The 24,469-nt window shown below is 42.3% G+C and overlaps 2 pseudogenes; one reads left to right on the top strand and one right to left on the bottom strand.

The window, feature by feature from the left end:
* Positions 1 to 1,463: 1,463 nt before the first annotated feature.
* LOC116572417 lies at positions 1,464 to 2,062 on the bottom strand (annotated as a pseudogene).
* A 12,333-nt stretch (positions 2,063 to 14,395) lies between these two features.
* On the top strand, positions 14,396 to 14,878 carry LOC116572430 (annotated as a pseudogene).
* The last annotated feature ends 9,591 nt before the right edge of the window (positions 14,879 to 24,469 follow it).

Genomic DNA, 24,469 nt, shown 5'->3' with positions numbered 1-24,469 from the left:
AACCGTGAGGCCTTATCACAAACCCAGCAGTCAGGAAATCACTGCCCTTCTAGAGGCTGCTTATCATGTAGGTGTCGATGCCACACTTTTATAGGATGTGCAAAGAGCGGATGAGTTAATATGCTAATAACCAGAAAACTGTTTTGGAGTTAACTAGTAGCCAAGCAACATTTCCCCCTTTTAATTCAAACCTGAAGATCTAGTTTCCCTAACAACCAAGGCAATGATAAAACAAAATTCAGACTTGTGGTTAAAGATCAGATAGAGATCTACTTTTTTTTTTTTAAGTTTCACTTATTTAAGTAACTTGTACAACCAATATGGGGCTCAGACACATGACCCCAAGATCAAGAGTCACAGCCTCCTCTGAGCTAGCCAGGTGTCCCTAGATAAAGATCTTCTAGATGGAGAAGGGGAAGAAGTTTGAGGCAATGGTATTGTCAATGTTCCACTTCTTATGTTAGGTTTAAAGATTTATTTATTTATTTTAAAGAGAGTGAGAGAAAGAGAGGGAGGGGCAGAGGGAGAGGGGGAGAGAATTCCAAGCAGACTCTGCACTGAGTGTGGAGCCCAATGCAAGCTCAGTCTCATGACCATGAGATCATAACCTGAGTCAAAACCAAGAGTCAGATGTTCAACTGACTGAGCCACACAAGTGCCCCTTTATTATTATTTACATATAGAATACATATCTTTTTTTGGATTGTCAGGTATCAATAATATATATAAATATATTTTAAACTTATTTATGGGGTGCCTGGGTGGTTCAGTGGATTAAAGCTTCTGCCTTCAGCTCAGGTCATGATCTCAGTGTCCTGGGATCAAGTCCCGCATCAGGCTCTCTGCTCAGCGGGGAGGCTGCTTCCTCCTCTCTCTCTCTCTGCCTGCCTCTCTGCCTACGTGTGATCTCTGCCTGTCAAATAAGTAAATAAAATCTCTAAAAAATATATTTTATTTATTTGACACAGAGAGATCACAAGTAGGCAGAAAGGCAGGCAGAGAAAGAAAGGAGGAAGCAGGCTCCCCGCCAAGCAGAGAGCCCGATGCGGGACTTGAACCCAGGACCCTAAGATCGTGACCTGAGCCGAAGGCAGAGGCTTAAACCTCCTGAGCCACCCAGGCACCCTCAATAATATATTTTTAAGAGAAAAAAATTATGCTGCCTGAGAAAGAGACATATTGCATTACCCTACAATGTCATTCCATTTCTTAATAGCATTAAGTTATAGCTTCCTTTTTTTAACCCATCTTTTAAGTTCTTCCACAGACATTTTAGTACTTCATAAAATACTGTGCAGTTTATAGTGGAAGTACAAGGATTTAGAATTCAAATGAACTCGAGTTCAATACCTGTGCCCTCTAAAACTCTCAAGTTTCAGCTGTTGATTTTTTTTTTTTTGACATGTTTATTCCATCAACTTCAGCAAATAAAGAATGATTGTGTACCTATTTATCTTGGTTCTCTAGTCCAGAATACACTTTCCATTTAAAATATTTGTGATCATGCTTCTATGTCATGGATAGCTTCTAGTGGGAATTAGTATATAGCCTGTTCTTGATAAAGAGGACAACAGACAGATGTTTCTTAATCCCTAGATAGTGCTGAATGTGACAAAACCAGCAAGACACATTAAGATGTTTCTCCTTTTCGGGAACTGTCAGGTCAACTCTAAAGCGATGGAGTCCATAGTACAGTAGGATATCTGCTAAGGTAGAGTTATATCCTGTAAGGTAGACTTTATCTTCCAGACCGGAATTAAGATCCTCCAACAGAGACGGATACTGCCTTTATTGTAGTGTCCATGTAACTTGAGTTACTCTGTTTTCCAACCACTGCTGAACAATTGTTTTTTCTTTTGCAGCGTTCCCAAGCAAGTCTCCTTTGTTCACCTGCTTGACAAGATAAGCTGGTAGTAGTCAGTCCTGTTGGACGTGGACCATTGTTTGTTTGAAGAACAGGAACCTGGCGCTAGCTTTGAGCACTGTCTTTGTTCCCTTTCCTCTGCCCCAGGGACTTCTCCAGAAGTCCCCAGAGCAGTGTCAGCGCTGCAGCTGCCATCATCCAGCAGGAGCTCATGGCAGGGGCCTCGGCTGTGGATTTTTATTCTTACAGCAACTTCTATTTCACCTGGTCATATGCATTGTCTCGTTTGTGTCAACATTACAGTCTTCCACTGAAAGGCACTGTCATCCTAAAGCTCTAGTTTGGAGAGTGGTATGGACTGTGGTCAGAACTGACCTCACGGAAACAATCATTTCTGACACAAGTAATGCCACAGTACCTCTCCCACGGGCAACTGCACCCCACTCCCATGCTGAAGTCCTAGATCCTAGAATCTCAGTGTGGGTGCCTGACCCCTGCACCTCTGCTTGCCCAGCTGGGAGGGGCTGATACAGAGGCGTAAGCTGGCTGACATTCAAAGACATGACTTGAACATTTAGAAGATCGTCAGTGTAAGAAGTCTTGTTAAGCCTGCATAATAGCTTGTGCTAAGAGGTGTATCATGGAATAAAACACTCATTCAAACTCAGGTAGCTACAGTCCTTGTAGACTGACTCCAAAGATGGACATCAACAATTCCTTCATCCCCGTGGATGTGGCGACTCTCCATTGACAAGTGGAGTCTGTTTCCTCCTCCTGAACCTGAGCGGCTCAGCAGTGTGCCTTAACCGACAGAACATGGCAGAAGGAAACTAGTGATAGCTCTGGGCCTAATCCAGAAAATGTCTGGTATGTTCCACTTTCACTCTTTTGCAACATGAAGCCTCCACATAAAGCAGCCCAGCGACTCTGGTGGAGAGACCGCATGGAGGGAGAGACCAGGAGACATGGCAGGGGGGTGGCAGTTTGGGGCACTGAGGTGGGGCTGGCCAGTCCCCAGGCATTTCAGCAATTCCAACTAAGATTTACCTGGATTTTAAGGCAGATTTACCTTCGTTTCCCAGGGCTGCTGTGACTGGGTGGCTTAAACCAATAGAAAATTTATTCACTTACACTTCTGGAGGCTCCAAGTGCAACATCAAACTGGTCAGCAGGGCTGGTTCCTTCTGGAGGATCTGAGGGAGAATGTGTTCTTCTTCCAGCTTCTGATGACTGCCAGCAATCTTCGGGGTTCCTTGACTTACAGTGACATGACTCTAATATGTGTCTCTTGTTACATGGCATTCCTCCTCTTCTCTTCTTAGAAGGACGGTGGTCACATTGAATAAGGGCCCATTCTACTCTAGCATGATCTTATTTTAACTAATTACATCTGCAAAGACCCTTTTCCAAATAACATCACATTCTGCGGTTCTGGGTAAACATGAAATTCTGGGAGGTACTTTTCAACTTAGTACAGAAGCTATTTTGAACATCCCTGCCCCATTCAAGCCTCCAGGCCACAACGGCTGCATGGGAAACTCTGAGGGAGATGACTAGAACCACTGCCCCAACGACTTCTTTTGCCTGCCTGAATTACAAAATCATAAGCAAATGAATGACTGTTGTTATAAGCCACTAAATTTGGGGATTGCTTGTAATGGAGATAACCAAACTGGTCCTTTTGAAACGTTAGGCAGGTGATTTGACCAATCATTGATACGATTGCCAATAAAATGCTGTTACTATCTGAATAGAATTAGAGTAAAAGGATGAGAACACAGGTTTTTGCAAAAAGCTACTGTAACTTTCATGAGATGTCTTAAGTAAGATTTCATACCATTGTTTTTCTTCACCCAAAGGTTTCTCAGAGGTGATTTCCTGTTTAAAATGAGAAGGGACAAAAATGGGGGGGTGGTGTTCTATGCCTCAAAGTGACTGTAAAATGCTGAGTAACATGGAAGGAAGGTGACACTCTCTGAACCAGAGAAGAGAGTTTTGTTTCTTGTGAAGGACAGCGAATTTTACTCTATTTGACAGTTTCCAGAGAATAAGGGGAAGGGAATCAATTGTGTTATAGCCAGTGTCCTAGTCAGTAAAGATCAGAAGGTGAACAGACATAAGGTGTGGGGAAAAAAAAAAGAGAGAGAGAAATCTAACTCTGACCAGGTGTTCAATAATTCAACCCTCCTCTCACTCTCACAGAGGAGAAGTTCAAGTCTCTAGTCTTCTGAAAGCCGAGGATCAAACCGGATGAAGAAGTAATATGCTGCCAATTTTCCATAACATCCTCCCAAAACTATGCAGGATGAAAAATAGCAAATGTTAGTCTCTTGTGACCCCAGAAGCAGCAAGGCCTGAAATAAAACTGTTGAATAAGAAAATATAATTAATATGAGAGGAAAAATCCTCCAAAAAGGGGATGGATCATGACTATTACTGTCTACTGAGAAAACAGAAATCTTCATATAAAAACAAAGATACAGTAGACTCAAATGTCAGTCAAAATGCAGGACTCTCTTCCACTTACTAACCGTGACCATTAATTAAGTAGACTCCCTGGGCCACTTGCCACTTTAGATTCCTCATATGGAAAAGGGGGATAATAATACCCTGCCTTCTTCAAAAGGTCATATGGAAAACATGAAACTGTAAAGATGAAAGCACATTAAACAGTCCAAAAACGCACAACAAAGATAAGGTATAATTTTTATTGTTCAGCATATATTTAAACACGTTCATGGAAAAAACTTTGGACAGTGCCAATTTCGGATATGGCAGATTAAAAGGAATTGCTAAAGAAACTTGTGGAGTAGAGGTAGTTGTAGCAGCCATGGTCTCATGAATAGGATATACTATCAACATTATTCTCACTTTTTATTTTCAGCCCTGTCCAGGAATTCCAGGACTTCCTTCTGCAAGACCCTCTACCGCCTACTCTCCGGTATTTACAACAGTTTATTTGCAATAGATGAGCTTCTAGTTAAAGTCCTCCTGGAGAACCACCTCCTGGAATCTCCACACCAGATTCAGCTGTCACCTCCTATTTACCGTCAAGTTAAACGCAGATCATTGCCAAGACAAAGCTGGTGTCTGGAGCATATGTTTTCTCCTTAGGGTTTTGATTACCAGCCAGTTTGGCATCTTAGGACATGATGAGAAGAGAGTAGACTGAATTTATTGTTCTACACCACCTTGCAGTCTTTTTGATGTAGGGAAGATGTTGGGGTTCAGAGCCAGTGGCCAAGAAAGAATTCTTGAGATGTCTCTGGTGCAAAAGGTGGTTTTATGACAGCACGGGGACAGGACCCATGGGCAGAAAGAGTTGCCCTGGGGCGTGAGGAGTGGCCCACTATGTACTTTCAAGTTAGGAGGGGGTTAGGGATAGTGGAAATCGCTAAGGAATTTTGGAAGCAAGGTTTCCATGACTTTGAGGTGTTAGTTATTGTTGATAAAAGGTCATTTGTTACTGTCTAACAAAAACTTAGTCATGAGACCTTTCAGATGTATATTGGGGGTCATATGCTTGGGGATGATTGCCAACATATATCTTGTGAGTAGAGATAAAAGAAGTTTCCAAAGGAATTTTTATGCTGAAGTAGACTTATAGGATCCTCGGGGTCAGGCTAAGATTGCCTTTTGCCCTTAGCAAAGTATTAACATTGAGGCAGCTGAGTTCTGAGAGGACTGTCACTCTGCCTGTCTCAAGGACTTGTCGGTGTGCTGTGGGAGGTAAGGAAATTTAATTTTTTTCATGCCTCTGCTTCACACATCCTTTTGGATTTCTAAGCAAGTTCTAAAAGAAACTAATTAAGTCCTGGTAACTGTGTACCAGACAACTTACAAAAATTACATCATTCTTATAAATATCAGCTGATGTTGATAATTCCATTTTCTCCATTTATGAAAAAGAAAACTGAAGGTCAAAGATCTTCAATAACTCACCTAAAGCCACAGAACTAAAATGCAGTAGAGTCAGAAGATGCACCTAGGTGGTCTAACTCCAGAATTTAAGCTCTGACTATTACATAATACTTTGCCTGGAATCCTCACAACAGAAAGATAGAATTGATGGTGCTGCTTATGCATTCCTCCTACACCTGTCTTATTGGCAGCTGGTGCACTATAGGTAAGCAAACAAGCTATGGCGTGTCTGTGTTATTCCGGTAGGAATTTAGTCATCCAGGTTTTACTTCTTATATTTGTCCTTTTATACTCAAGCTAACGATGTTTTCAGCGATAGTTATAATAAAAGTCTAAATTCCTAAGTATGACATTCAAGACTCTCTATGAGCTGGTCCTCTCATAATTCCTGTCTCATCTTCTCTAATCTTTCCTCTTTCACTCAAAGCACCAGGCAGACCATATTAAGGATCACAAAGCATGGGTCCCATGTTTATCTGTTTTCTTACGATGAATTTTTCTGTAAAGTGGTATTCCCATCTAGGATGAATTCTTGTCAATATTTCAAAAATCCTAGTACAGATTAAAGTTTCCTGGAACAATAACTTCAGAAACTAAAATGTTAAATTTCTTGGGTTCTGGCCAAAAATGCTAACTTAATCTGAGAATACTGATTATCTCCTCTGATTAGAAATTGTCATTAATAGGCTCCAGGGTGGCTCAGTCAGTTAAGTGTCCGACTCTTGATTTCAACTCAGGTCATGATCTCAGGGTCATGACATTGAGCCCCACAGCAGGCTACGTGCACAGTGGGGAGTCTGCTCCATATTCTCTCTCTCCCTCAACCCCCTCCCCCGCTGCACTCTCTTTCCCTCTCTTCTGTCTCTCTCTCTCTAAAAATAAATAAGTAAATCTTAAAAAAAAAAAAATTCTGATTACCAGTAATGTATGGCTTTTGCTATGAAATGGAGAAGTAAAGTATCTCTTGATAAATGCAAATTTATTTATCATGACAAAGGTATTTTGACGGCAACACTCAGGAGAAGAGATAAGCAATAAAAGTACTCCTTGGTGACAGAAAGTTTAGGGATCAATTGACCTATGTGGTCTTTATTCCCGTACTTTGTCTTACTGAAATCCATCTCACAGGCTTCTCCCCCATGAGGTCTCCCTCTGTGTTTTCTAGGAGAAGTAACGCCTCCTTGCTTTTTGATCGTATGACACAGTGCATACGCTGTTCTCAGAGCAACTTATTTCTGTATTTTCTTGGCTATAAGAGGATATCAAGTATAACCTGCATCATTATCCTACATAAACACACTGAAAAAAACACTATTAACTAAACTATGACAAACCATCGATTTCAACATATGAAAAAGTACCGAAAAAAAGTGTTACAGAATTAATGAGATATGGTATCATGAGTAATTTGCATGTCATTTCCTTTACTAGATCATTAAGAGGGAGCTACTATGTCTTGTTCGTTTCTGTTTCCCTAGGACCTTACATTTGCCTTACATGTGGTATATATTTAATGTGTATTATATTGAATTGTTAGCTTAGAATTATCCTAAAAGACTCCCAAAGCTGGGTGACACACTAAGGCTCCTGGTGAAGTATCATGGCCTGTTCCTGCCTTTTGCATATACTTGTAGATCAGTCTATTTATAAAAGAGACAATAAACAAGAAAGCATGTGATCCTAACAGAATTCCTCATCTACATCTCAGTGAGAAGTAAACATTTTCACTAAAACATTATTTGTTAGATTTCTACTGAGCCTTTTATTCAGATAATCTGAGGTGCCATATAGAGAATTTCGTATTTGCAACTCTTGAACAATTTCCTTTTGAAAATTGGGCCAAAAAAGGAAAAACATAGAAAAGCACAGGGACAGGAGGAAAAATCCATTCAAAACTGAAATCTCTGTCCTTTTCCCTAGAAGATAACTTAATCTTGGTGAACCAATAGATGTTTAATTGGCGATATATTAAAAACTACATCAAAACCTGAGTGCTACATAGTAACACACATTAACTTCATTCACATGGCTTGGCTGGGTGTTCTGCTGACGGGGATGGACTTAAACCACATATCTGCAGGTCAAATGGGAGCCAGCAGGTCTAGGCTTGACAGAGCTGGGGCAGCTGGACTGGACCGGCTCTGCTCCACATGCCCCTCATCTTCTTCGCGAGATCAGGGCCATACTCTTCTCATGGCAATTGGTAAAGCACACAAACAGGCAGAAACGTCTGAGGCTTCTTTAGATCTAGGCTCAGAACTGCACACTGTCCCTTTGACCATACTCTAAGGACCAAAGCAAGTAAGATATCCAAACTAAAGTCAAGAGGCAGGGAAAAATACCCCTCTCTTTAGTGAGGGGCTTGCAAAACCACATGTCCAAGGGCTTAGTTACAGGAAGCGGTGAAGAATTGGGGTCAATGATGCAAATAATGGCATCCTGCACATAAATACTGAATTTACAAAGAATAATCACAAAGATTTTCACATTTAATTTCACAACTAGGCCAAAAGGGCAAAATAGATATAATTATTCCTACTTTACTAAAGAAAAAAGGAAACCTGGAGAATTTAAGTAACTTATGCATGATAAATACTGTTAAATGACTGGTATGAAATTAAATCAGAATTATCAAGTATATTAAATAGATACATACTTTTTAAATGGTTCAGACAGAATTCAAACCATGCTACAGTAGTTCTTTGTCAATCAGCACATACAGTTCCACTGTAGGCACAGGGTTGGCCCTTTTAGTAAAGGGCTAGGTCAATTTAGAAGAATAACAATACTGGGCTTTATCTTCAGGAATAATCAACCACACCCGAAGTTTTTAGTAAGTATGCTCTGGCTGGTTTCCAGGCTACATTTATAAACAAGAATTGCTGCTTGTTTTCACATAAATACATGAATTTGTGCAGAGATTGGGCTAAGAGTACAAAGAATGATGAAAATCCAAATCGGGAGAAGCACAGAAATGCAAACAGCATCACACACTGATAAACTGCTTATGGATTTTCTGTCTTCAACTGACTGGAAAAAAAAAAAAAAACTAGTTTGAAGTGATGAACTGTAACATGTTGGAAGTAATTGGTTTACTAAGGAAAAGGGTGTTAATTTAGAAATATCAATACTACTACCCTCCTGGTGGATTATATATAGACAGAACAAAATCAGAGCTGCCCAATGATCTCATAGTTCATTGTTTCATTTACCACCAGGTATGTTCCAGACTTGGCAATCAGAATAAATGGGCTTTTGCATTTCTTCCAGAAACACAGGTGCCTTGCTACCTACTCACTGCCATTTATATACATAGAGAGAAAGCATGAAAGTCAAGGTCACCTAATGAAATAAGGGATTGGGAGTAGAAAATAAAAGGCGAATTGAAGTTTTCAGTAACTTTCCAATGATCCTACTGACAACAGTTAGTCAACCTAGCCTTCAAAAGAGAGCTTCCCTGAGTTCCTTAGTTAGTTCCATCCAAGGCAAGGACCCTGTCACTTGAGCTCAGAGCATCCTATGTTGTTCTTTTGGTGCATTATGTAAATTGCAATGATTTATTCATGGGACTACGTTTATCACACATGTTGCATCTTAGACGGTAAGCCTTATGAGGGGTGATCAGTAAGTTTCTGGTTCATCTTTTTTACCCTAGGACCTAGAACGGTATGTGCCCCAGAGTAATCACTTATAATATTTGTTAAATCAAAGATTGATTTAACATAACCATTTTTTACTACTCCTACCTTCCTACAGCACGTTCTCTACGACCTAAAGATGGAGGGATATAAGAGGGAGCTTGGGGGGGTGTGTGCTCTTACAGCTGCCCTGTCCCCCTTTGCAATGGCTTCTCCTTGAGAGATCAAAATCCTTAACATAGCCCACAAGGCACCGGGTAGTCATGCCCCTCTATTTTCTGCTTCTTGACCTCTCACGGTCAAGCTCCAGACGCATTTCCCTTCATTGTACTTCTTTCAGCTCCTTGAATAAAATTGCAACCCCGCCTGTTCCAGGATAATTGCACATATCACCTTTTTTGCCCTGAATTCTTCGCACACCCTTGTCCCGTCTTAAACCACCTCTCAGCTGCAAGTCCATCATCACCAGAGGGAAGCCTCTCCTGACTTCCCAGGCCAGCTGAGGGGTCCCATCAGTGTCTCACAGGATCCGTACTGTTGCCCTCCATGACAGCACAAATGACAATAAGCCACGGTTGTATTTTTCATTTGCTTCTGTGGCCATTTGATTACTAGCTATGTTCTCCCTGGACTGTAAACTTCATGAAGGTAGGGACTGTGATGATTTTTGTTTACCATATAACACCCAGGATTTTTGTTTCATATTGAATGTCCAGGGCTTGTACAGTGCCTGGCTTTTAGTCAGAACTCAGTTATTTACTGACTGAGACAATCAATAAAAGAAACACACACACACTCACACATTTACTGACTGAGACAATCAATAAAAGAAACACACACACACACTCACTTTTACATCTCTTTTCTCTCTTCCTTAGGGATGAGCACCTAAAGGCAATAGATCTGGTTCTAAAAATAACTTCTGTTGGTATACCAATAAATCTGAATTCAAGTGATCTTGGTTTTAGCCACGAAAGAAGTCCTAACCAGTTATTATTATTCATAGCCTCTCTGCTACTTCAGGGCAAGAATTTTAACTGACTACAGGCCACCTCTTTGCAATCTTTCGATTTATAAAACGGCACAGAAATATCTATTTCCTTAGAGAGAGACTTCTTTCAAGGTATTACTTCTTACTATCAAACCAATCATTAATGGGCTTTTTCTTTGTAAGTCAGACACTTCTCACAGTTTATCACTTGTCTTTTAAAACTCCTTCTACGCCCACCCTACTGCATATGGTCACAGCTTGTTTGCAAAGAGTGCTGATCATGCTTTCAAACAAAACTGTTCCCATATGCTGTGATTCATCCCCGCCTTCCTGCCTTTGCTTCGTTTGTTTTAGAATTGGAGTTTACTTTTGAAAGGGTTGCTGTGACAGGAAATGACGGGGGGAGGAAGAATTAGGAGAGGCGGAGGGATGAGAGAGGAATGGTGCTTATGAAACCCACAGCCAGGATCAAAGACTGTTGGATTGGGAAAACCCCTCAAAGGAATACCAAATTCCCACTCAAGCCTTCCCTTCCAGTTTAAAGTAGAGGGATGGGAAAAACACAGAAGTGGAGAGAATGCCTTCATTTCCGGAGTGCATGATAGTTCCATTATTTACATTACAACTGAATCCAACATATGGTTCAGTTCCTGACCAGAGTGACATTTGGGAAACTGGAAGCGTTTTCATCTCCAGAGAATATTAATGAAACCAAGGAATGAGTTGGGTGATTGCTGATTACAGCTCAGTGCAAGACCATTTAATAGGGTAAAATGTTTGTAATATAAAGCTAACTGGGTGGCTTAGTGGGTTAAGTAAGCATCTGCCTTTGGCTCCAGTCCTGATACTAGGGTCCTAGGATAGAGCCCTGGGTCGGGCTCTCAGCAGGGAGTCTGCTTCTCCCTCTCTCCTCTTCCTCATACTCTCTCTCAAATAAATTAGTTAATAAATTAAAAAAAAAAAAACCTAACTAAGCATTCTCGCATAATTTATTCCTTCAACAAATACTATTCAGCATCCATTAATGTGCTATAGACCTATCTAGGTATTGGGGATGCAACAGTGAAAAAAAATCCCTGGTAGATACCCCTGCCCTCACAGAGCTTAAATTCTAATGGCGGAGGGTGGAGAATTAAACAACTCCATAGGAATACATATGTCAGAATTTAATATGGCTGTGGAGGAAGTAAGGGAAGAGCATAAGGGTGTGTGAGTGAGTGAGGTTGGATGGCTGGTGTTTTTAGGAGTAGTCAGAAAAGGTTTCATCTATCAAGTGAAGACGTAAGCCCATGGGAGGTGGGGAGAGGGAAGAGCAAGTGCAAAAGTCCTGAGGCAGCAACACACCTGATATGCTCAAGGAACATCGAGGAAACTATATTACTACGGTGGAATGTAGGAGATAAAGTCAGACAGGTTATAAAGGGGTTGAGTTAGAGCTCTGTAAGCTGGTTATGAGAATTATGTATTGTACTCTGTACGAGAAGGGAAACAACTGGAGGGTTTTGAAAAATGAGTGACCTGATCTGAATTACATTTTTTAACATCTTTTTTAAAAAAGATTTTATTTTATTGATTTTACACAGAGAATGAGTGAGAGGGGGAGGGGAAGAAGGAAAGAAAGAATCTCAAACAGATTCTCTGCTGAGCACAGAGCCTGACGCAGGGCTCAATCCCAGGACACGGAGATCATGACCTGGGCTGAAACCAAGAGTCGGAAGTTCAACCAACTGAGCCTTCCAGGCATCTCCTGAATTACATTTTTAAAGGTATACTCTAGCAGCTGTGCTGAGACCAGACCATAGGGAGTGCGGCGGCGACAGAAGCAGAGAGGTCAGTTAGATAGGAGGCTGCTGGAATAATCCAGAGATGGTGGCGTTCTGCAATACGGTTGCCAGAGAGGAAATGGTAAAAAATAGTATTGGTTTTGGTGGCTTCTGTAACAAACAATCACAAACGTGGTGCTTAAGCCAATAGAAATTTATTTTCCCTGTTCTGGAGTTCAGAGGTCCCAAATCAGTATGACTGGAGCCCAATCTCTGTGTTAGCAAGGCTGTGCACTCTCTAAATTCCACCTCTTGCCTCTGGGAGTTTCCAGTAGCTACGGGCATTCCTTGACTTATGGCCACATCATTCCAATCTTCAAGGCTGACATCTTCCAATCTCTCTTTGCTCTATCTTCACCTCCCTTTCTCCTCTCGTGGGGGTGGGGTTTGCAAATCTCCCTCTGCTTCCTCCTTAAGGATACATGGGATTGCATTTAGGTCTCACTGGAATAATCCAGATAATCTCCCCACCTCAAGATCCTTAACTGATGCCCACCCTACCCACCGCACCCCTGCTCTTTTAAAGCCATTTCAGGTAATATCCATAGATTCTAGGGATTAGGGTATGAATCTCTCAGGGAGCGGTGACAATTTTCCAGCCCACAAGAGAAGTAGTAGGTCATGGATATTTCCTGAAGGAACAGCCAATGGGATTTTTTGATCAATTACTTATTGGGTGGGAGACAGAGAAGTAAAGGCAATCCTGAGATTTTTAGCCAGAACACCTGGACCTCAGAGGAAGATTTCAGAAAGAACAGGTTTAGGAAAGAAGATAAGGATCTCTCTCTCTCTCTCTCTCTCTCTCTTTTAATATCTTAAGTTTCAAAAGTCTACTAAATATCCAAGTGGTGATGTAAGGAGGGAATTAGACATAAATCTGTATTCCTATATTCTGGAGAAGGCCTATAATTCCAAGGATTAAAAAATCTGTAAATCATCAGAGTAGGGGTAGAATTAAAGCAATGAGACAAAGTGAGATTACCTAGTATGTGCTTCTGAACTGTGTTCACTTGGCTTAACTGAAGTATATCCCAAAATCTTTTTCCTTGTATGGTTTCAGATGAGCACTGACCAAAAAAGATATGTGCATGAAATTGCCAGGCAGAAATGAGGTGGCCATCACAACTCTCTGAAGGGTGTGTGGTTCGATGCTGACAGAGGTACTGCTGAGCCCTTCTCTCCCACTCCGCATCTTCCCTGTACTTTCCCTTCTCTCCCACTCTGCATCTTCTCTGCAACTCTGCTTCCCAACTGTTGGCCCTCTTGGCCAATAGCAGCCCCAGCCCTACCACCAGACTCAGAGATAATGGCCTTCTGTATAGACTTCTCCAACTCTCGGTCCCCCAGGAGCAGGTGGATGTGCCTTTGGAAGCCCCAACTCTGTCTCCCGCCCCAGTGGTTCCTAGTTAGGAAGTCTGCTCCCATTCCTTCCTGCCCACTTTCAGATCTTCCTTCCCAACTGTATAAGGTCTTATTCCAACAATAAATCCCAATTCTGTTGTGGCTGTGCTTCTCTGGTTAGACCCTGACTGCCTATATACTCAGGGAGTGAAGCCAGAGAGGAAGAGTTTAAGAACTGAGCCCTGGGGTTTTCCAGTGTTTGGAAATCAGAGAGAAAAGGAGGAATCAGTGAAGAAAACTAAGTAGGAGTGGACACTGTAGCACCTGAAGTTTATACAATTGGGGAGAGGGTGTCTTAATGAAAAAGATTCTAAATAAAAATTTTAATTATACATTAAAATATACATTTAGAATGGGGAAAAGAGATCACATCAAATGAAATTTTTAAAAACTGCCAAATACAATAAATCACAGTTTAAATTATTTCACTGTTGATACACCTCTATAATACTTTTATCCTTACATTTTCTGGCTGCACCATTTTCGGTCAGCTCTTCATATTACAATTATTTTCTACAATAATTTCCACAGAGAAAATAGAAAAACAGTCATTCTTCCTTCTAGCATGACTGATCTCCGTTTTCAATTTATTTTTAGTTTATATGCATAAAATACATAAAATTGGTGTATTCACACACAGGCTTCCTTGCTGTTTGTAACCCAGTTAGCAGTCTAAGCTCCACCAACACAAGAATTTTCCGAATTTGGGTGGCAGCCATGCTCTCCGAGTTGCTGTCTCCCTGCCCACGCTGCCTGGATGGCCTCCCAGAACCCTGACCTGCTGCTGCCAGTGTGGCCACCACCCGCAACCGCAGAGGAGCCAAGCCCAGCGGGGTCACTGTCCGGGGCCCCATGGGCAAGAGGCCACAGCAGGAGCTGATGACCCCCAGGATGCCTGGTGACAAAGCAATTTCTGCCTTCCCTGGACCAGAGAAACTTTCTGAACAGGTGGGGACGATCCGTGGAGCAGCTGGCACAGTGCATGGAGACCTGAGCTACAATGAGCTCCCCCTGGAGCTCCCCAACAGCTATGCTGACACCACGCCCACGGTGAAATTCCTCACGCCTGCTACCACACCTGCCTGGACATCTTGAAGGACCAAGCCGCTCTCCATCCAGGGAACCCAACACGGATAGCCTTTTGCACATACATGCTGCTGAGCTGGGGAAAAACCCCACGGCCTTTAAGAAGTGTCTACAAGAAACCTGCTTGAAACAGGTCTCCAGCCAAGAACCCTGACTGTCCGGCCTCTCTGCTTGTGTTGTCTTTTTATTTTCTCCTTAAATGGTCTGTCCTTTCCTTCATTTCTATCTAGGACTCTGTATCTTAAGCTGTGGTGTCATTTTTGTGTTGTTTTTTTTTTTAAATTAAATCTTTGTGATAAATATGTTAAATAAATACATTGGGGTTATTTTCACCAAAAAAATCTTCTAACTTTGATTTTGGACAATCCTTCTTTTTAAAAGGATTTAAATTATGCAGTACATATATAATTGCTTTCTCTTGTATTCCTGATTAGGAGAAAACTTCCAATTTTGATAAGGTATCAAAGAATTGAATTTCACAGGAAGAATGTATTATTTTACACATCTGGTGGTAAGGAGGATTTTTCCAGACTGCTTTTCAAACTTTCTCTTTTACTATCATGTACCTCTGGTGCTGTGTGCCATGAGACAGATACTTTAATATCATGATTTGATTTCTGAGTAACACTTTTGTGTCTTGATGCCAGTTAAGTCAGCACACTAGGCAGCAGGAGCATTTTTCAAAGCCACTCCTGCACCAGGGGGATAGAGATAACTCCGATTACACAAAAGAAACTACAAAAGAACACAATATATCCCACTAAACCCAAACTAAAGGTATCTCCAACTCAACTTCCTCTAAGCCCCATCACCAAAGGGCTTGTAGCCATTCCAACGTTCTAATACCACCAGACACAAAGGGAAAATTTGAACTTTCTAACCTGGAAACTTTCAAACATATACACGAGTAGACTGTATGGTGCAGTAAATTCCCTATAGTCTCAGTAGTTGGGCTGAAGCAGAGCTTCTAGCACATTCTATGAACAAGTTTGCTCAATCAGTTTAAATAGGCCACCATGGCAGGATGCCAAGGCCAGGTACCTGTCGATATTTGTTTGGTATATCACCCATTCTAGAAATGAAGGCCTGATTCTGAAAGGCCAGATTCCAAATCAAGCCGTATAAACCTTAGTTTTGTCATTTTTTCCCTAAAACATAGCCACCTGTAATGTTAAGAAATTTCACTGTGTGTATGTGTGTAAGAAATTCAACCATCTGTATGAAAAGTTGTGTAGAGAACTTCTCTCTACTAAAGGCCCAAACCCTTATCAACCACCAGCATTTGTGCCCACAGACCAGCCCCTGAGAGTACGGATGAACCCTGTAGGGGCTCCTAACTGAGGTGAGCACAGAAAGAAGCAAAGCCACTGATGAGAATATGCAGCTACCCAAGGCCCCCGCTACTCCTCTGGCTGAAAAACCTCCAGGTCATTTTCACTTCCATGTCTTGCCAAGTCCTGGCTCTGGCCAAATTTGGACCGTTCTCCTTCATGTTTCCCAATCTGCCCTCTGCTTCTCCTGGTCCTTTTTTCAGAGTAAGGTCTGTTCCGAGAAAATGCATAATATGTTTGAAAGAAATAATCAGACAGACTCAGAGAAGAAGCAAAGCCTCAGAACCATCAGAGCCTATAGAAGGAAGAAGGAGGAAGAAGAGGAAGACAGCGTGGATCTGTCTTGCATGGTGGCAGCAGCGGGTGCTAAGGATGGGTGAACGGCGCCGGTGGACGGACGGATTGTCTTGTTTGTTTGCTTGCACCAGCATCATCTCACTGCCAGCATCACGGTGGCAAGGAAAGGGAGCTTGTTAGAGACTCAGGATTCCCAGCTCTGTCCATACCCGCAGTTCACATCAGGACCTTATTGCAACTGTCTTCATTCTGGTTCGGTCCATTCCATGCTAGTTGCAGTGAATTTGTATGAGATGCTGCACTCAAAACAGTATCTTCACCTCTTCCCTGCCAGACTCTGCCTTAGGCTGGGTTTCCTAGAGGTAGGACCTGGAGCCTACTAAACACTTCCAGGTCCTTCCAGGGAGCTCCCTGGATAACCCTGCTATTCTGGAGACTACTCAGACCCCTTCCCCTCCCTCTCCCACATCAATCTCCCAGCTCAGGATGTTTCTCCAAAGCTTACCTTCTTGACTAGAACTGACTGCCCACCGCAGCTCCCCACCTGTCATAATCTCATCAGTCATAATCTCAAATTCATGCAGGAAGTCTTTTGCCCACAGATTGAACAATGACATTGATTTTCAATTGCCTGTCTCTTTGACATTCTCACTTGCTGCCCAAGGTGAGTGCCTCCCCTACCCTTGTATGACCCTTCCCACATGGGCCTTTTCTCAGTGGGGCAATAAAAAGAAGTGGCTTGGCTATTTTGCAACCCAGAAGATGGACGATCAGATCTATGAAGTCTGTCCCAATATGAGGTTAAATGTGGAAATAGCCTTGACATTTGGAAACAGAATTTTTGCCCCCAAATTTGGCTTTGAAAGACAGCTGAGCCACTAAGTGTGTCACAAAGACTTGGTAGGACTGAAGACAGCCCGCAGTTTTTAGTTTTCAGTCAGCATTTGGAAATTGTGGCAATATATGATTTTCTCTAATATTTTTTCTTACAACAGTAACACAGGCAGTACAATTATTGTAGAAAAATTGAAAAATACAAAATAGGCTACAAAAGAAAATAAAACGAACTCTAATCTCCAATGGAAATAACTGCTATTATTGCTTGCTTGTGTTTTTCTACTCATAGGTAATGCATCATTGCAGTTTACTTATACACGTATAATATGAATTGCTCATTAATGTCCATAGTTTCAATTACATTTTTGAGTATTCTCTGCATCCTTGAGAATGCTAAGGAACAATGTTATGCTTCATTATATAAATACTTCATTTTTTTTAAGGAGTTAAGTGCTATCTGACTACTCTTGTGGAAAGGTTTCAAGATCAACAGAGTTAAGTACTGATCTACCCTAAGCAGCTTTACAACCTTGGGCAAGTTTCTTAAACCTTATGTGCCTCAGTTTCCTCTCATTTAAAATGAGAATAAACATAGTACCTACGTTGGGGTGACCAACTGGCTTGACTGGGAGAGCACGCAACTCTTGATCTCAAGGTTGTGAGTTTGAGCCTGATCTTGGGTATGGAGATTACTTTAAAAAAATAAAATCAAATCTTAAAAAAAAAACAGTATCTACTTTGAAGTCCTTATGTGGTGAGTAAAGGGGAAATAATGTGTTAAGTGCTTAGACTAATGTCTGGCATGCAGTAAGTATTAAATAAAAGTTATAAAAGTTATTCTTACCCTCATTATCTTTGTATTACTCCAATACTTTTTAATGAGTGAGTACCTTTATAATAAAGTGTTGATCCAATAATATAACTACTGGACAGTGGATGAGGGTTATGGTTGAACAGCCATACTATTCAAGGTTTTAGTGATTTGGAAGTTAAACAGCAAACATTTTCTGAAGCCCATATAGTGTAATAAGCAAGAGATGAGTTTTGGTTGAAGACAAAGGTTAATCCCTGATAATTGTGATAAGCATTGCTGCAGTTAACAAAAAGGGCCTGTAACTGTTCTCAGACTTTTGCTTTTAATAGCCTCACAATAACCTGACAATATACATACTATTATTAGCAGGACACTGAGGCACAAGAAGCTATGACACAGCAAGGCAAAAGCCTAATAAAAGGCACAGCACCGGGGTGCCTGGGTGGCTCAGTGGGTTAAAACCTCTGCCTTCGGCTCAGGTCATGGTCCCGGGGCCTGGGATAGAGCCCCGCACTGGGCTGTCTGCAAAGCAGGGAGCCTGCTTCCCCCTCTCTCTCTGCCTGTCTCTCTGCCTACTTGTGGTCTCTGTCAAATAAATAAATAAAATCTTTAAAAATAAAATAAAATAAAGTAAAAAGCACACCGAGGATCTGAACTCAGAAGACCTTAGTGGAGAGCCTCTGCTGTTAAACACTGCTACCCTAGTTCCCCCTTATCCATAAGGGATGGTTCCCAAGACCCCCGGATACCTAAGACCACGGATAGTACTGAACCTTATATCTACCATATTTCTCCCCTATACATACATACCTAGGATAGAGCCCCATTTTTAAATTAGGCACAGAAAGGGATTAACAACAATAACTAATAATAAAATGAAACAATTGTAACAATATACCGTAATCACAGTTGTGTGAAGGTGGTCCATCTCTCAAACTCTTTCTATACAGTTGACCCTTGAAAAACGCAGCTTTGAACCTACCGCGCGTCCAACTGATCCATGGGTTTCATTTTGTACAAATACGGTACAGTACTGTATTGTACTGAACTGAACGTCTTCTCTTCTCCGGCTTACCTGACGACCCGAGCACCGTATACAGTGCTGTGTTAATCGTCCGCTCGTGCTCTCGGCCCGGCTCCCATCACCAGCAGGCGACGAGCAGTTCAATTCTGCGACGTCAAAGTGACACATGGATTTTGATTTGGGTTGAGCGGAGGGCTGTCCCGCGGGTCAGCTGTGTGTACTCACCTTGGTTCTTGTGATGACGTGAACTGATCACAGGACAGGGCGCCTGGGTGGCGAAGGCCGGCAGGCGCGCGGCTCCTAGTTCCGGCTCAGGTCCGGAGCTCAGGTGGACGGACGGGGCCCGCCTTCCGCCCCGCGGGGGCCTGGGCGTGGAGCCGGCTCGGGAATCTCTCCCTGTCCCTCTCCCCCTCCGGGCCCGGAGGGGGAGAAATAATAATAATAGTAAAAAGATGCGACGGAGACATGATGAGATGAAACGAGGATGACGTAGCGCGTGACGTAGGACGTCGCGTCAAACTCCCACCCACGCTCAGACGCTGCGTCAGAGGCGGACCCGCTGCTTCCGGCTGTGATTCTCCGGGTAACTGGGCTCACGGGCGGGCGGCGGGTCTGCGGTCGAAGGGCTCTGCTCTATGTTGTTACGTATCTGAAAAAATTATTTAGTATCGGTGAGTCTGTGAACTAGTTTGTGCCCTTTTCCTTGTGGCTTTGAGGAAACTCTGTGTTCTTGGTATGAGCCCTTTGCCAATCACATGTGTTAAAAAGATCATCTCACTTTAGGGGCGCCTGGGTGGCTCAGTGGGTTAAGGCCTCGGCCTTTGGCTCGGGTCATGACCCCAGGCTCCTGGGATCGAGCCCCGCATCGGGCTTTCTGCTGAGCAGAGAGCCTGCTTCCTCCTCTCTCTCTCTGCCTGCCTGTCTGTCTACTTGTGACCTCTGTCAAATAAATAAAACCTTAAAAAAAAAGATTATCTTGCTTTAGTTTCCATTTTGCCTAACATAATGGAATCTCTTTATGAATAGCTCTTAATTTTAATGTAAATCCAAAACATCAGCATTTCCCTGTATAACTGGTGAATTTTGTACCTATATTATCTTCTAGTAGCATTATGATTTTCCTTTCTCTACAATTTACTTGGAACTGACTTTTGAAATATGATGTGATGTAGAAGTCAGGACACATTTTATTCCCAAATGGGTATCCAATTGCCATGACACCATTTACAGTGAAAAACTGCCTTTCTCTCACTGCTCTTACAATGTCGCTTTTTCCCATAAATAAAGGGTCTTTATTTATGTGAGTTTACTCCTGAATATTCTATTCTTTCCTGTTGTTCTATTGGTTCATCTTGTACCAACATCATAGTAATTGTGGCTTTAGAATAAATTTGCCAGTTTCTTCACTATTGTTGGCGCTTTGCATTTCCATATAAAGTTTAGAATCAACTTGCCAATTTCCCTAAAATGACCTGCTGGGATTTTGATTGGAATTGCACTGAACCTATAAATTACTTCGGGAAGAATTACAATTTTAGAACATTGTCTCTTTATTGTCTTCTAATCCACAAACATGGTAAATCCTTCTATATATTTCAATTTTAATTTCTTCTGATGATATTATATAGCTTTTATAAAACAATAAAAAAAAAACTCTAACACATTTGTTCCTAGGCATCTGATGTTTTGAGTTAGTATTTTAAAATGTATTATTTAAGTTTCGCTGTTCCTCCAGTACAATGTTCAATAGAAGTAGAGAAGTCAGTATCAGGCATTCTTGTCTCCTTCCTAATCACAGGTAGGAAGCCTATAATATTTCACTATTAATTGTGTTACCTGTAGGGTGCAGGATTTTTTATGGTTTTTCTCCTCTGCTAATTTCCCTTCTCCATCTCACTTTGAGGTGCCAGAAGCCACCTTTACCTCAAATGATTTTCTTCCTCTTTTTAAAAAATTTTATTTATTTTCTTAAGTAATCTCTGTACCCAGTGTGGGGCTTGAACTCACAATCATCAGATCAAGAGTTGCATGCTCTGTTGACTAAGCCAGCCAGGTGCCCCTCGAATTATTTTCTTTATAAATTAGGTTCTACTTTTCTGCCAAATTCAACCCCACACTTCCTGGAGGACCCTGTAAGGCATACCTGAGTAATGACCACCAAGCATTTGCTTACATACTTCCTACGCCAAAGCCGTACAGAATCTCTTTGTTCTATGTCCCATGTATAGAACCAAATATTTATCTCAATTTAAGATTTTATTTATTATTTGACAGAGATCACAAGTAGGCGGAGAGGCAGGAAGAAGCAGGCTCCCTGCTGAGCAAAGAGCCCGATGCGGGGCTCGATCCCAGGACCCTAGGATCGTGACCTGAACCGAAGACCGAGGCTTTAACCCACTGAGCCACCCAGGTACCCCTATTTATCTCAGTTTATTTATTTTTTTAAAGATTTTTTTATTTGTTTATTTGACAGACAGAGATCACAAGTAGACAGAGAGGCAGGCAGAGAGAGAGAGAGAGAGAGGGAAGCAGGCTCCCTGTTGAGCAGAGAGCCCGATGCGGGACTCGATCCCAGGACCCTGAGATCATGACCTGAGCCAAAGGCAGCGGCTTAACCCACTGAGCCACCCAGGCGCCCTATTTATCTCAGTTTAAAGGAGAGTCACCTAGGCTTGCATACTGAAAGAAATGGAAAACCCAACTAAACAGTGCCTTAAGTAAAGCGGGGGGTTATTGTTTTCATATAAGAAGGAGTCCAGGGACGCCTGGGTGGCTCAGTTGGTTGAGCAGCTGCCTTCAGCTCGAGTCATGATGCCATTGTCCTGGGATCGAGTCCCACATCAGGCTCCTTGCTTGGCAGGGAGCCTGCTTCTCCCTCTTCCTCTGCCTGCCTCTCTGTCTGCCTGTGCTCACTCTCGCTCCTCTCTCTCTGACAATTAAATAAATAAAATCTTAAAAAAAAAAAAAAAAAAAAAAGAAGGAGTCCAGGGGATGTCATCCTGGGCTGGTCTGGTGTCTCCATTGTACTACCAGTAACTGCCCTATTTCTAGCTGTGAGAAGTGTCCTCACAAACATGTGTTTCCGCATTCCAGAAGAGGTGAAAGTAAAGTGCAAAAGGCATGGTCTATTGAGTCCGCCCCTTTATAAAGAGCATATTCCTAAAAGCCTCACCAGGCAATTTGCTCTTCCATCTCATTGGCCACAAAGACAAGTCAATGTTTCACTGGGCCACCCTGAACAAAACTGAGGTTCAGTTAATAATAAAAAAAGGGAAAGATACTTGATACTGGGTCAGCAAACAACAGAGTCTGTTACAAGAGTTCACCTGTTCTCCCCTATTGATTCCTTTCCCCCATGAGAGAAGAGCAGTAAGAGCCTTGGACAATAGCTAAAAGCTCAAGAGACCAACCCTCAACTGTCTGGGAAGGAGTGGGCATGAGAACATGAAGTCAAGAGCAGAGGAATCTCGGAGAACGTACAGAGAAAGCAGAGTGGACTCCTGCTTCCCCTGGGACGGGAAACTCAACAAGGGCCCCCAGGAAGATCTCCAATTTCTGGTGGAGCTAGGAGGCTGACAGAGGGACAGAGCAAGTTGAAGACCAGAATAGAAACAGCTGTTGGCAGCACTTGCCAGCCCTCAGGGAATCGCTTGTGCGCATGTTCGGTGGAACAGTTCCATTTGGTCTGTATACATGTACAAATCATTGCCTCCTTCACTGTCTAAGTGCTTGGGATTATTCCTTTCTTCTCTAAGCCTTACATTGACTAAGCTACACATGGCTGGGAGCCTGAACTTGCAGAACTACTAACTCGGTATACACAAGCCATATACTGCTTACTCATTACTCTAGAACTCTCATTTTTTCAGGTCTACTACAGACTTCTACCTTGCATCAGGCCCCAGGCCCCATTGCTTTTTCTCACTTGTCCTCAGAATAGCCATAACAGTATCGCAGTGGGTGGGGTTTTTTTTTTTTTTAAGATTTTATTTATTTATTTATTTGACAGACAGAGATCACAAGTAGGCAGAGAGGCAGGCAGAGAGAGAGGGGGAAGCAGTCTCCTTGCTGAGCAGAGAGCCCGATGTGGGGCTCCATCCCAGGACCTTTAGATCATGACCTGAGCCAAAGGCAGAGGCTTAACCCACTGAGCCACCCAGGCACCCCTTGTATTGCAGTTTTTAAGATGAGAAACTTGGGGCTCCAGAGGGAGCAGTAGCAAGGTTCAAATCCACATCTGCTGACTGATTGTGAAAGCAGGTACATATAACAAAAACCTTGTCCTCATCGCCTTGAAACCAGAAAAAAACCTAGTCTAACTCCCTAGTTTAAGGAGGAAAACACACACACACGTACAAACACACAGAGCCTGAGGTGTCAAGGACCTGGCCCAGAGTAGCAGTTATAGAAGGCATATTAAATATCTGAACCCAGTCATCTCATTTCTTTTTTTTTTTAATATATATTTTTTAAAGATTCATTTGTTTTGAGAGAGAGAGAACACAGAAGTGGGAGGGGCAGAAGGAGAAAGAGACTCTCAAGCAGACTCCCCGCTGAGTGCAGAGCCTGATGCAGGGCTTGATCCCACGACCCTAGGATCATGACTTGGGCTGAAACCAAGAGCTGAATGTTCAACCGACTGAGCCACCCAGACAACCCTGAGTCAACTCACTTCTTGACACAAAGTGAGAGTCTACGTAACTGATGCCTTTAGTGTTTGCAGGGTTAGTTCCACTTTTTTGCCAGAGATGGAGATCATTTTCAAACTTGAATGTGTCTTCATGACATTTCATTAACCACATTAAAATTTTTACTTTCCAGACCAACAAAACACATAGCTTAAAAAACAAAAATCATGTCCTGAATGTAAAGAGATAGGGGAACTTGCCAGGAACTAGTTCCAGACACATTTTAGCTTGATGATTTTGCTGAAAACCAAAAACAAGGCAAAATGTCTTTAAATTCATCCAAATAACCTTTTCCTACTTCATCTCAGAGGAACCAGTTAGGAGGCAAAGGAGGGCCCAATCAGGAGGCGCAGGTGACCCACTGCTCCACTGCTTGACCCCCAAGTTATCATCTGTTCCTTAGGGAGGCCTTCCCAGACCCACTTTTCTAAATGGACTTCCTCATTACAGCACATTTGGGATCTGCTTCTGGCCATGGCAGATTAACAGGTCCTGGACTAGCCCTCCTACAGCAAATAACTGTTAAGAGTGAACAAAATATATGGAATTACAGTTTCCAGAAGTCAGGCAAAAGGCAGCACAAGACCATGATTCCTGAGAGATAAGTCCCATGATACTCTTTCTACAGACACTTTCTAGACTGTGGCACGAGGAGGAAGCCAAACAGAGCACAGGGGTCTTGCAAAGCTAAGGAGACAGAAATTGGAAGTTTGGATTAGTAAGACAGTTGGAGAGTGCAGGGCAAGGTACATAG

This window comes from Mustela erminea, chromosome 13 (genome assembly GCF_009829155.1).
Source record: "Mustela erminea isolate mMusErm1 chromosome 13, mMusErm1.Pri, whole genome shotgun sequence".
Taxonomy (NCBI): Eukaryota; Metazoa; Chordata; class Mammalia; order Carnivora; family Mustelidae; genus Mustela; species Mustela erminea.
This window is presented reverse-complemented; position numbering and strand designations above follow the sequence as displayed.